At 43.0% G+C, this 14,747-nt stretch overlaps 1 pseudogene; it reads left to right on the top strand.

Moving 5' to 3' along the window:
- Positions 1 to 867: 867 nt before the first annotated feature.
- Positions 868 to 3,149, top strand: LOC140728362 (T-complex protein 1 subunit zeta pseudogene; annotated as a pseudogene).
- The last annotated feature ends 11,598 nt before the right edge of the window (positions 3,150 to 14,747 follow it).

Raw genomic sequence — 14,747 nt, 5'->3', positions numbered from 1 at the left:
CGATGAGGGGGGAGTCAAGCTAGATGGTTATAGGTGAATCCGCGTGGGTGGGAAAGGTAAAGGGCTGGAGAAGAAAGAAACAAATGGGAGAAGAGAGTGGACCATGGGAGAAAGGGCAGAAAGGGGGGCACCAGAGGAGGTGAGGAAAAGGGATGAGAGGCCAGAGTAGGGAATAGAAGAAGAGGGAGGGGGAGGGGATGTTCAAGCCATCAGGTTGGAGGATATCTTGATGGAATATGAGGTGTTGTTCCTCCACCCTGAGAGTAGCCTCGACAAGGCAGAAGAGGAAACCATGGGCAGTGGTGCAGAAAGTTTGAAGTTAATAACTCATCAGGGGTGATTGATAGGTTCGTGGCCTAAGGTAGAAGAAGGTGATGAGTTATTAACTTCAAGGCAGAAGAGGAAACCATGGGCAGTGGTGCAGAAAGTTTGAAGTTAATAACTCATCAGGGGTGATTGATAGGTTCGTGGCCTAAGGTAGAAGAAGGTGATGAGTTATTAACTTCAAACTTCCTGCATAATCACTCAAAGAGTTGAACTGTATGTGCATGTAAAGAGAGCTGTATAACTCATCTCCTTCTACCTTAGGCCACACTTTCTGCAGGTCCAAGATCCGTATGCTCCACGACCACTGGACTAAGTGTGTAAATGTAGGAGGGGACTATGTTGAAAAATAAATGTGCTAGGTTTTTTAAAATGGACTCCGTCTACCTTGGGCCACGAGCTTATTTTATCAGTCACTCCTGGTATATGCACTTTAATAATAAATTTACTTTGAACTTTGATGTGTTGTCTCCAGCAATATGTTTCTGGTTCAGGTTCAAAGTTCGTCCTTTTATTTACACTGTTGCAAGGAGGAAGTTGGCTTTTTTGGAAATGAATGAGTTAGTTAAAACTATTTCCCAGTATTTCAGAGTTGAAGCTGCGCTGTGGCAAGTCTGCAGTAAGTAAGCAGGCGTGGCAATTGTAATTACGTTGCGAACTGTTTTCACCACATCGCTCCATAAAATGGACGGGGATGATCCTTGCACATCCAGCCAGACTGAAACGGAACAGGACGAAACGGAGGGAGAGAATTCGCCTCGAACTAAAATTAAAAGCTCAGAAACCCCCCTGCCCTCCGGCCGCCAGTTGGTTATGTTCCACAGGGGGAAGGCGGAGGCAACTCTGGCAATTAATGTCGCCGCGGCCCGAGCTTTGCAGAATATGGTGAGAACCAACCTGGGACCCAAGGGCACCGCGAAAATGCTAGTGTCGGAGGCGGGCGACATCAGAATAACCAAGAGCGGAGGGCTTCTGCTGCGGAGCCTGAAACAGCAGCACCCCGCCACCTCCTTCATCGCCCAGACAGTACTATCCATGAATGACAGGACGGGAGACGGCGCCACGTCCGCCGTGCTGTTGGTTGGGGAGATGCTGAAGGAGGCCGAACGCTATGTCTCGCAGGGAGTCCACCCCAGGATCATCGTGGAGGGGCTGAAAGCGGCCAAGAAGGAAGCCATCTATTGCCTTGATGAGCTGTGGGAGGACGTGGACAAATCCATAATGCAGAAGGTGGCTCGGACCTCGATCGGCACCAAGGTCTGCGCGGAGCTGGCGGAGGTTCTGGCCGAGCCAGTGGCGACCGCGGTGAACTCAGTCTCTCAACCGAGGGAGCCCGTCGACCTGAAGCGGGTGCACCTGGTGGCGATGGGGCATGAGTTGGAGCAGGAAGTCAGGCTGGTTAACGGGGTTGTCCTGGAACAAAGGGGCCATCATCCCGACAAGAAGTGGCGAAAGGAGGATGCATTTGTCCTCGCCTTGAACGTGGCCTTGAAGCACGAGAATCGCAAGCGCAGCTCCCGTTACTTCCACATGGACGCGGGCAGGAAGCAGAGGTCGGCGGAGGCGGAGCGGAGGGTAATCCAGGAGAATGTGAGGAAGATCATAGCGCTGAAATGGGATGTGTGCGGCAGCTCCGATAAAAGCTTCATTGTGGTCAACCAGAAGGGGATAGATCCAGTGGCTCTTGGGGAATTTGCTAGCGAGGGGATAGTGGCGCTGTGGAGTGTCAAAAAGAGCGACGTAATGCTGCCCCTCGGTTGCGGCGGCCGGGTGGTGAGTGCTTTGCAGGATCTGAGCGCAGAGTGCCTGGGGCACGCCGGGCTGGTGTACCAGGAGACCCAGGGAGGGAGCACCTACACCTTCTTCGAGCAGTGTGACGACCCCCGGTGTGTCTCCCTCCTCATCAGGGACTCCAATGAGCATACTCTCGCCCAGGTCAAGGAGGCCGTCTTGCATGGCATGAGGGCGGTTAAGAACAGCATCGATGACGGTAGCGCCATGCCTGGGGCCGGGGCGGTGGAGATACGCATCAGAAACCAGCTGGTCCACCACAGGGGTACCGAGATGAAGGGCGCGGCCCTGCTGGGGTTCCAGGCTTTCGCCGAAGCCATCCTGACTATCCCAAAGACGCTGGTTGAGAACGCGGGCCTTGACCCCTACGAGGTCGTGTCCAAAGCTCTGGATGCGGAGGAGCAAACCACCATCCCCGTGGGGATTGACCTATCCTCGGGTGAATTATTTCAAGATTGGCAGACTCCCGTCTGGGACAATTGCCTCGTCAAGCATCAGCTGATACACACCAGCACTGCCATCGTCTGCAATCTTCTTTTAGTGGATGGGATTGTGGGGACAGATAAAACACTGACGCCAGTGGATTTGACCAGATAGTCAAAGTCGTCTTCAATGCAGTATATTGTCTCACAATTCAGACGGGGGGCCATTATACCCATTGCGCTTGTGCCGGCTCAGATTGTTCCTATCATCTCCCCATGTTTCTCCTCCAGCACACTGACTCAAGCATAGAAGTCAAGCATCTTGCCAGCATTCTTTTGGGATATGGGGGGTGGGGGGGGAACAAAACCTCTGGAGAATCCACACAGTGTACAAACTCCTTAAGGACAGCACCAAAGTTAGGATCGAACCCTGGTTTCTGGAGCTGTACCACCCCAAGTGATTGATTTTACTTTTGCAACGGAGGTGGATCAGATTTGATTAAAGGGACATAAAATTATTCAGGTGCAAGGAAGAGTAAACATCATACACTGTTTTGGAATGTATGGATGAGATTGAAATAACTAAAACTGAATAAATGCTAGCAATATTCACATGGTCTCTATGTCATTCTTAAACACCATCATTACAGTGTACTGCAAGAGTAGTCATTGGCCTGGAGTTTGGAATTGCAGCCACAGTCTCCTCTGTCCTACTGTGAAACTCACTGCAAGTGAAATGGCTGCATGTAAGTTAAATGCAGAATTATGATTCTGATTGTGCACAGCCTATGTAACTAGATTAATAGTCTATAGATTTAGATGAATGTAACCATGAAATTTCTGGATTGTTTTTAAAACCTCCTTTAAGAAAAGAGTATTATTGCAGTCATCAATTGAGATGTCCCTACGATCACTAAGAAGTCTATCTTGTTATTACATGCTCTCATTATTTATTGTTATTTATTTATATTAGTATTTGCAGCTTGTTGTCTTTTCTACTCTTGCTCTTTCATTGATCCTGCTTACAATGACTATTTGCTGAGTATGCCCATAGGAAAAATAATCTCAGGGTTGTATGCAGTGACAGGTTATGTACTCTGATAATTAATTTTATTTTGACTTTTGAACTTTGAAAAACCTGAATGACTTTCTAATTTATTTTTCAATAAGGGATCTGCCATCCTTACCCCTTCTGGCCTGAAGACAGCGAGTGGGAATAAAAAAGGCTTTTTTGTCTGCTTGATAGTGTTGGCACATGGGCTAGTGGATAAGGCATCGGTCTAGTGATCTGAAGGTCACTGTTTCGAGCCTGGCGTGGAGAGGGGAAGGCTTGCAACTTGGGCAACTGCTGGTCTCCCATACAACCCTGCTCAGGCCTGCGGCCTGGAAACCTTCCAAGGCCATGGTCCGTGATCTTTTCTGTTTGATTGCCGATGACTAGTGCTGTTCCTCAGGAGTCAGTATTGCACCTGCTATTTTTCACATTGGTTGTCAATGATTTGGATAATGGAATTGATAGCTTTGTGGCAAAGTTTGCAGATGATTCAAAGATAGGTGGAGGAGTAGGTAGTGCTGGGGAAGTAATGTGGATGCAGCAGGACTTAGACAAATTGGAAGAAAATGGGCCAAAAAGTGGCAGATGGAATACAGTGTTGGGCAATGGATGATGATGCATTTTGGTAAAAGGAACAATAGTGCAGACTATTATCTAAATGGGGAGAAGGTTCAAACATCAGAGGTGCAGAGGGACTTAGGAGTCCTTGTGCACGACTCCCAGAAGGTTAATTTACAGATTGAGTCTGTGGTAAAGAAGGCAAATGCAATGTTGGCATGTATTTCAAGGGGAATAGAATATAAAAGCAAGGAGATAATGCTGAGCCTTTATAAGACACTTGAAATATTGTCAATAGTTTTGGATCCCAATACTCTGAAAGGATGATTCCAGGAATGAAGGGGTTAACATATAAGGAGTGTTTGGTAGCTTTGAGCCTACACTCACTGAAACTTGGAAGAATGTGGTGGGATCTCATTTAAACCTACCAAATGTTGAAAGGACTAGATAGCATAGATGTGGAGAGGATGTTTCCTATAGTGGGAGTACCCAGAACTTGAGGGCACAGCCTCAAAATTGATGGGCAACCTTTAAGAACAGAGGTAAGAAGGAATTTTTTAGCCAGAGAATAGTGAATTTGTGGAAAGGCAGAAGTTTATCTTTTCCTGAATCGTCAGGATATCAAAGGATACGGCGAGAAGGTGGGATCAGCCACCTGATGGAATTGCGGAGCAGACTCGATGGGCTGAATGGCCTAATTCTGCCCCTATGTCTTATGGGCTTACGTATGTGATTCCAGACGCGTAGTTATACAGCATGGAAACAAGCCCCACATGCCAACTTTTATAAGCCAGCCAAGAAGCCCATTTAAGCCTCACTTGCTTCTGTTTAGCTAATACTCCGAGTTGAAACCTTTCCTATCCATGTACCTGTCCAAATGTCTTTTAAGTGTTGTGATTTTAACTGTCTCGACCACTTCCCCAGCATCTCATTCCATATATGCACCACTCTCTATATGACAAACTTGCACCTCGGGTCCCTTTCAAATCTTTTTCCCTCTCACCTTAAACCTGTGCCCTCTAGTTTTAGATTCCCTTTCCCTAGATTTCACTATCAATTCACTATACCTAAGCCCCTCCTGCTTTTATACACCCTTATTGATTCATTGATTTGTAACGGTAACCTGAAAGGATCCAGTTGAGCATGGAATTCAGGAACAGTTACCGATGGCAAAATATCCCACATCTCACAAATAAGTACATTGTTAAAAATCCTGGAACTGTTTTCCATCAATCTCTACTCGAATATGGGACATGCACAGATCTGCAATCTCCTTAATTCTCACCTTTGAACATCAGTGACCCATTGAAAGGTTAAAATATATTACAATAAATTCTCACGCAAGATGCTCTGAAAATATTCCATCCTTTCACGAGAAGTGAGAATGTATCTTTTGGAGGTAGTGTCATGTATAGAACTGAGAGGTGAACATCAGGTGCTGGTAAACATTGATTGGTTTTATGTTGGTTCAGTAAGAATTAAGCAGGCAAGTAGACCAGATGAAGAGTTCAATCCATAACGGTAATTGTCCTTTTCTCCCCATAGATGCTGCCTGACCTGCTGAGCTTCTCCAGCATTTTGTGTGTTGCTGGGAGAGAGAAGACAAGCTTGTTTTAATTAGCAGAGAGGATGAAGTCATGATGGATAGGAGAAAGGGAAGTTTGCTAAGGCCAGGTTAGGTAGCAGTGATTATACCATTTGGTTAATGAGGACATACGGGAAGAGAGAGAACACAAATGTAGCTCATCATATAGGAAATCAAGTCAAGTCAAGTCAACTTTTATTGTCATTTCGACCATAACTGCTGGTACAGTGCATAGTAAAAATGAGACAACGTTTTTCAGGACCATGGTGTTACATGACAGTACAAAAAACTAGACTGAACTATGTAATAAAGAAAAAACACAGAGAAAGCTACACTAGACTACAGACCTACACTGGACTGCATAAAATGCACAAAACAATGCAGGCATTACAATAAATAATAAACAGGACAGTAGGGCAAGGTGTCAGTCCAGGCTTTGGACTTCGGGAAATGAGGAGCAGTTCAGACTGTGACAGTGAGAGAGAAAAGCTGAGCCAATGTTACTGATAAGTGACCTACAGCAAAACTGACTGGTTCTGATGTAAACAGAGCAATGAAGTTTCCTAAATTTGTTGCACTCAATATCTGCAGGAGGAAGATGCAATAATATTACTCAAGTGTGGGTTGGGTCTTCTGTAACCATGCAGAAGGCCACAGATATATTAGAGTGGGACTGAGGAGTGCAAAGACAGGTAAGTGGAAGTTCAGGCTGAATGCAGTCATAATCAATCTCAATATCTCTCTCTCACTCACACACACACACACACACATCTATGACTGGCTACATGAATGTAAGCTTTTTCAACTAACCATCATTAAGTTGTTCTTTGCACTTACACCAGTGAGAGGAGCATCACGTGAAGATCATGCTGAGTCAGCAGAGGAGTGCCCTCTCAATACCAGGGCCTTGGCAAAAGTACATGTTTTCACTGGACAGGAAATCACCCAATTTTATCTCCTCCAAACACTTGCACTTGCGACAAAACACGGAGTGCAAAAATGTTAATGGCCCTATGAGATTGATTGTACTCGAGGCATCCTTAAAGAATACCCAGGCTGATACAGTATATAGTTATAGAGCACAGTAATAGGACTTCAATCCCAACTTGTCCATGCCAACTATCTTTTCTGTTTGAAATTATTTCCCCTCAGGTCCCTTCATTTTTTCTCTTCTCACCTTAAATCTATGCCCTCTAGTCTTAGACTCCCCTGATATGGGAAAAAAACCATTACCATTCACTTCTTCTATGCCCTTCCTGATTCTATGTACCTCTGTAAGGCCACCCTCAGTCTCTTATGCTGCAGCTTAGTTCTGCACCCTCTCCAACTTAATGACATCCTTCCTATAGCATGGGAAGCAGAAATGGAATCTCCAAGTGTGGTCCCACCAGCATCATGTACAGTTGTCACAACTCTTATACTCGGTGTACGGACATTGAAGGCAGTCAGAAAAACACTCCCAAGGTTTTCAGAAATCTCAGGGACCATTCAAAGTCCAAAGCCAGTGGTGGAGCACAACCCAAACCCTTGAAAACACTGACAGTCCCATCCCTAAGTGGTGAACTTCCTGGCTGACCTCAGGCATCACCAACCCAGGATAAAGTCCCAGGTGAAGAAGACCAACATGGCCCTCAGCCCCATGATGTAAGACCAGGGCAGATGTGGTCAGCTGCTCCATAAGTGAGGAACAGCTCAAATTGTGACTGTGATCATTGAATTAAACTGAACTCCCACCAGTTCTGGTGACATTCCAACTGTTCACACAGTCTTACCTAAAGCTGTTTAAAGGATTGCTACTCCTGGAATTAAACCATGGCTGCTTCTTCTGCCTTACAACTTGACAGTGGGGTTAATAACAGGTCTTTTTCATGGGGTCAGACTAGAGGTTGTAGGTATAAAATGAAAGGGGAAATAATTAAAGGGGATCCAAGAAGCAAGTTTTTCTCATCTACAGTGGTGAGTATATGGAATGAGCTGCCAGAGCTGGAGGTAGAAGTGGGTACAATTGCAAATTTAAAACACGAGAGTACAGATACTGAGTAACACACACAAAATGCTAGAGGAACTCAGCAGGTCAGGCAGCTATGGAAAGGAATAAACAGTCAATGCTTTGGGCCAAGAGCATTCATCAGGACTGTAGCTGCTTCCTCTGCCTTACACATGAGTTACAAACAGACAGACAGGGTAAATGATAACAGTCTTGAAGAAGGGTTTCGGCCCAAATTGTTGACTGCTTATTCCTCTCCATAGGTGCTTCCTGACCAGCTGAGTTTCTCCAGCATTTTCTGTCTGTTACTCTGCAACATTTAAAACACATTTCAACAGAGAAATGATTAGAGAGATATCAGTCAAGGACAGGCAAATGGGACTAGCTCAAGCGGGCACCTTGGTCAACATGGACGAATTGGCCTAAAGGGCCTGTTTCCATGCTCTGTGACTCTCAGTAGGATCAGAGGTAGCTGTGAATCTGAGGATTTGGGGATAACGTGAGGAACATCCAGAAATGTGCACAGTTGGAGGTAATAACCAAGGGATTGTCTCCTCTGCTCTGCATTTGGGTCAAGCCTCCTATACATGTCCTGACAGGATATGTAGAGGAGGTTTAACCCAAACATGGAGCAGTGGAGATGATTTGGTGGTGAGCGATTAATAATAAACTGCAAAATAGCAAGACATGAGAGGCCACAAAACAAGAGAGAACAGATGCGTAACTCAACAAGGCAACTGAAAGCTAGGAGTAACTGGTTGAAGTTGGTTGGTTTCATATGAGTGAACAAGAATTGTGGATGAGAGCTAGATCTAAATGGGAGGCAGGTGAAGCATTGGAAATGAGTAACAGGTGACTCCTATTAGCTAGATGGAGACTGGAAGGCCGACACTCCTGACCCAGGAATTCTCAGCCAGCAGTGAGGGTTTCTCTCTGTCCAAATATCAGAGTAACTGCAAATGATATCTAATAAACAAAACTGGAAAGCTGCAGGCTGCTTTGATTTCAATCCCTTTTTGACCCTGGTTTAAAAATATCTGCTGAATGAAGGTGGGTCTTCTTCTTCTGCTTTAAAAAAAATTGATTAGCAAATTTATTGTTAGCAGGCACTCCCTTCCCCCAGTAACTGCAAGTACTTGCTACACTGAGATTAGCAAACAGATGGTTGTAGCCGCAACAGTTGGTGCAAAGCAAAAGGAGCTGTACTTACTGGAAGGTGAGATGAAAGAAGGCTCTGTTCATTGCTGTTGTTCTATATTCTGTCTGTCACCAGGCAGGGAAGTAACCAGTTCTTCTTGTTATTCTTTCTTGGAATGGTTATAAAATTAGAGCAAACCATCTTGATCTCCAGCCTGCCTCACTTTCAGCAGAAACTTGGTACACTGCAAGGTGTGGCATTCAGTGTCTGAGGAGCCAGGAATGAAGGGAGTCTGATATAACACTAAGTGCAAAGATATTTGGATCTCAGATGTTGTAAAGTTACAAAATTTCCTTCAGAATTAGTGATTCAAAGCAAGCCTTTGTTGATATTTAATAGATTAGATAGAAGAGTGAAGGAGAAGGGATTGCAGAAGGATTAGTACTGCTCACGGTGTGAGGAATGAACACCAGTCAGGAATTTATAAACTGGAGGCCATCAGTTTAGCAAGGAGCAGTCATGTTAAGTTAAAATAACTCATTTAAAAATAATTCCTTCTTTCATGACCTGCATTCAATTGCCTAGAATGAAATAATTTGCCAGCATGTCCATGTTTGTACAGTGAGGAAGAGATGTGTTTGAAAGCTGAAGGCCAGTCTCAGCCAGCCAGCTGGGAGAATCAAATGACCACCTCAGATCTCTGGAGCTGAGAGAAGTCTTTCAAACCGCCACCCTCAGCACCCCAGCAGCTGTCAGTGTGGTTAACTTCTGCTCACACACCTGCCACGCTGCACACACCCCATGACAAGAAGCTTTATGCATTTTCTAAATTTAAAGTGACACATTAGCTTCAGTCACAGATGTAAAAAGAAAGGAATTGCTGCAGATCCTTCCCTATTTAGAGAAGCAATAAGCCTAATGCAAAGAACAGAATCGTTATGATATACAAAGCGACCATTCGTGCCATAGAAACCTTGTTGGTTCCCTGTGAGGCAATTCCTTCAGTCTCGATCCCCTGTTTATGTTCCCCCAGATAAGCTACAGGATTTCTAATTTACTTTCCAAAATCCTGACTGGTTGTTTCCATCAGCTGTATAGGCAGCAAGTTCCAGATACTCACCATGATGTGTTTCCTCACACAACTTCTTTGACTATCATTAATTCTAATGAAAGATCACTGATCTGAAATCTGTCTCCCCATCACAGATAAATGACCTGAAGGTTATTTCCAATATCTGGGTCACTTTTTAGCTTTTGAAACAGTGTTTTATATTGGTTCAATACAAATTCCTTAAATATTGGGTGCAAACTTTTGGGGTAATTAACTCCAAAAGGATGACATTTCTATTGCCTAGTTGGAGTATTGTGTTCATTTCTGGCCGTTTCATTATGGGAAGGATGTGGAAGCTTTAGAGAGGGTGCAGAGGAGATTTACCAGGATCAGACAGTATGCCTTATGAAGAAAGATTGAGCAACCTAGGACTTTTTCTGCTTGGAGAGGTGACTTGATAAAGGTAAATAAGATGATAAGGAGCATAGACAGTGGACAGCCAACACCTTTTTCTCAGGGCAGTAATGGCTAATATGCGAAGGTATACTTTTAATGTAATTGGAGGTAAGACTAGGGGATTGTCAGGGGCTGATTTTTTGAGATCACAGCATATAAAGCATGAAATGCTGGGAGTGGTGGTAGAACATTAGGGACATTTAAGAGAATCTTAGGCATATGGATGAAAGAAAAATGGAGGGCTGTGGGGGACACAAAGTTTAGAATGATCTTGGAGTAGATTAAAAGGTTAGCACAACACCAAAGGGCCCTTACAGTGCTCTTCTGTTCTATTGTCAATGCTCTTGTACTTGACTTTATAAAACATAGAAAAACACTGAACACATACCTCCTGCATCAGCATTAATACTGTTGGTTCTAGGTAGACAAGTCCCTATGAAGGATTCTCAACCTGAAACATTCACTCTCTTTCTCTTTCCACATCCAGGGGTTCCTCTTTCTGCTTCATGACCAGTAACTATCATACTACAGTAACTTTTGATAGTAGTTGCCTTGTAAGTTTCTTCCTGGTCAAATATCCACAGGTTAAATATCTTAGCCTCCCAAAACCAGTCTGCTAGGGATCAGAGGGATATCGGTTTGCTGAGGATAGTGGTCACTATGTGCTCAATGTTGTAGGAAGTTATGGAGTATTGAGGTTAATTGCAAAATCACACAAAGAGATGCAATAACAGGGACAAAAGATTCTGCAGATGCTGAAAATCGTGAGCAACACATGTAGATGCTGGTCTCCCCTCACCCTATCTACTGATCTACACCTTCCTCTCTCCCCACCTTCTTATTCTGGCTTCCTCCCACTTTCTTTCCAGTCCTGATGAAGGGTCTTGGTTCAAAACATTGACTGTTTATTCCCCTTCATAGATACTGCGTAACCTACCGAGTTCCTCCAGCATTTTGTGCATGTTGCACAGTAACTTTTTAAAAGAGTTAATATGTTGTTTACAGATCACATCCATCCTGGGGGATACAGTGGGCCTTACAGCTCCAGACACACAGGTTCAGTCCTGACTTCTGGCAATGTTTATGCAGAATCTGAATGTTCTCCCTGTGACTCTGATAGCTTCCTTTGGCTGCTTCTCTTCCCTCCACATCTTGACAATGTGGATGAAATTACTAAAGATCATTCACAAGTTTTATAGATGGAACTGAGAAATAAGAAGGAAATAATCACATTGTTTGGATTGTGCTAGGGCCCCCAAAATAATCAATGGGAATTAGATGAACAAATAGACAGGAAAATTGTGGAGTTATAAGAATAATAGGATAGTCATAGTAGGGGATTTTAACTTTCCTAATGTAGTCTGGAACTGCCATACTGTTAAGGACTTACATACAGTGGAATTTGTTAAATGTGTTTAGCAAAGTTTCCTTGGGCAATATATAGTGGGCCCTCCTCAGGTGAGGGCAAAGCTCAACCTACACTTAGATGATAGGGCAGGACAAGTGACTGAAGTGACAGATGAGGAGCAATACGAGACCAGTGATCATAGATCTATTAGTTCAAAATGGTTATGGAAAGGAACAGAACTGATCCTCTGGTTCAAATTCTAAATTGGGGTAAAGCAAATTTTGATGGTATGAGAGTAGATATGGCCCAATCCATCATGAGCAAAGCCCTCCCTACCATTGAGCACATCTACACGGAACATTGTTGCAGGAAAACAGTGTCCATCATGAGGGACCCCCTCCACCCAGGTCAAGCTGTCTTATTGCTACTGCCATTAGGAACTTCAGGACTCACAGCACCAGGTTCCAGAACTGTTATTACCCCTCAACCACCAGGCTCTTAAACCAAAGGGGATAACTTCACTTGTCTTTTCACTAAACTGATTCCACAACCTATGGGCTCACTTTCAAGGACTTTTTATTTCATGTTCTCAATATTTATTGCTGATTTATTTGTTAATATTTTTTTCCTCAACTCAAGCTGTGGTATGGGCAAAGCCAAGCACACTCATTTCGCATTGCATGAAACTTTCAGACTATTCTAGTGGTGTTTAGTATTGTAGACCTCTGAAGATTTACATAAATATTACTGTATAGACCTAATTGTTCAATGCTATAGTGTAGTGTCTTTGGGGTGGTACCAGATGTAGATATTACTATTGGAATATTGTATACCTTGTTTATCTTCCATAGTCTTTCAATTTCCTCTTTTAATTCAGATTATTTCTTGTGTTTTTAACTTATTGATTTCTGTATGTTATGTGTGTTTGGAATGGCTGTGTCTATTAAGTAAGTTGTTCTTGCTTGTTTATCCCATATTATTATATCCTGGCAGTTATTATGGATTATCCTATCTGTAATAAAGGATCGGTCATAATATAATTTGTAGGACACTGACTCTAAAACTGGATCAGTACTGCACTTATAGCAAGGTATGGTGTCTTTTATGAGTTTGTACCTTAAAGCAAGATTTTGATGAATGATGTTTGCCACTTGATGTACTTGTGCAAGAAATCAGATTGAGTTCAATCACTGTATGTTGGATTGTTTCTGGTTTCTCTTTGCATTTTCTGCATTTATCATCTTGAGTTTGTTGTCTTTTATTATGTATTTTTGATCATTTTTGTGTTAACCATGTGGTCCTGTATTGTCACAAGGAATCTTTTTATTTCTGGGAAGAGATCTCCAACTCTGAGCCGGGTATTCGACGCCTCCTTGTTGACATCTAGTCTGCCGAGATCGTGGGGATGTCTTCCATGGAGGGTCATGTTCTCCTGTTGGTTAACTTTTTCTTCTATAGTGATAATTTCTTCATTTTTCTGTGTTGTGCTTTCATTTAAGTTTAGTGGTGTGTACTTCTTATCAGAATTACATATGCTTGCATGGAGTGCTAAATCCTGTTTTTGTTGATGAAAGCATATCTGACTGTTGTGTTATTTTTTAATGTCTGTTATTTCTCTTCCTCCTTCTGTCCTAGGTAGTATTAATATAAGTACATTCAAGGGTACATAGTGATTTCTAAAATTTGTCATTTCAATTCTTATTTTTCTTTTTTTTTTCCTTTTTTGTATTTTCACAGTTTGGTGTCTTTTGCACACTGATTGTCTGTCCTGTTGGGTGCAGTCTCTCCAGTCTATGGCGATTGGATTTATTGAGTATGCCCACAAGAAAATTAGTCTCAGGGTTGTACATGGTGACATACATGCACTTTAATAATAAATTTACTTTGAACTTTGATCAAGAGCTTACGGAAGTTGTTTGGAGTAGGTAGTTTGTTGGGCAGATGGTCTACAGTCAAGTAGGAGGCTTTTAAAGGTGAGATTTGGGATTTTAAGGTCGGCATATTCCTGTTAAGAGTTAAAGACAAGGCTAGTAGATTAGAAAAACCTGGAAAATGAGGGATACTGAGGCCCTGGCAAGGCAAAAGAAGATGGCATAGGTCAGGTACAGGCGGTGGGGATCAAGTGAATCCTGGGAGTAATATAGGGGATGTAAAAGTGGACTCAAAAAGGAAATCAGGAAGGAAAAATGAGAACACAAAATAACTTTGGCAGAAAAGATTAAGGAAAATCCGAAGAATTTTATAAGTCTACGAAGGGAAAAAAAGTAATACTAGAGAGAATAGGGTCTCTCAGAGACCAGGGGGCACACTTGTTTGGAGCAACAGGAGATGGGCAAGGTCCTAAATGAATTTTTTCTCCTCAGTTTTTAGCATGGAGGGGAAAAATGAAGACTTTGGAACTAGGAAAACTTAAATCGGGAGATCTTGGGAAAATTCACCATTACAGTAGAGGAGGTGCTGAATGTTTTAAAAGGCACAAAGATCATAAACCATAAGACATAGGAGCAGAATTCGGCCATTTGGCCTATGGCATCTGCTCCATCATTCTATCATAGCTGATTTGTTATCCTTCTCAGCCCCATTCTTCTACCTTCCTCTTGTAACCTTTACTGGCTACCTAACATTCATACTTTTCTTTCCTTATTGTTTTTTTTAGTTTTTTTCCTGTTATTTTTTAAAAGCTTCACCATCCTCTAGCTTATCTCTAATTTTTTGCTATATTATATGCCCTCTCTTGTGCTTTTGTGCTGTCTTTGACTGCCTTGTCAGCCACAGTTGCCTCATCCTCCCTTTAGAACACTTCTTCATCTTTGGGATGTATCTAAACCTTCCAAATTGCTCCCAAAAACTCCAGCTATTGATGTACGCCATGCAGCCATGAAGGTTGACAAATCTCCAGAGCCTGACAACTGTTCTTATCCAAAAACACTGTGGAAGCTAAACAAGAAATTACAGGAACCTTTGCTGAAATATTTACATCATTCTTAGCCACAGGTGTGTAGCTGGAGGGTGGAAAATTTGGTGCATTCATTT

This window comes from Hemitrygon akajei, chromosome 1 (assembly GCF_048418815.1).
Source record: "Hemitrygon akajei chromosome 1, sHemAka1.3, whole genome shotgun sequence".
Taxonomy (NCBI): Eukaryota; Metazoa; Chordata; class Chondrichthyes; order Myliobatiformes; family Dasyatidae; genus Hemitrygon; species Hemitrygon akajei.
The sequence above is the reverse complement of the archived record's forward strand: the minus strand, read 5'-3'. Positions and strand labels throughout refer to the sequence as shown.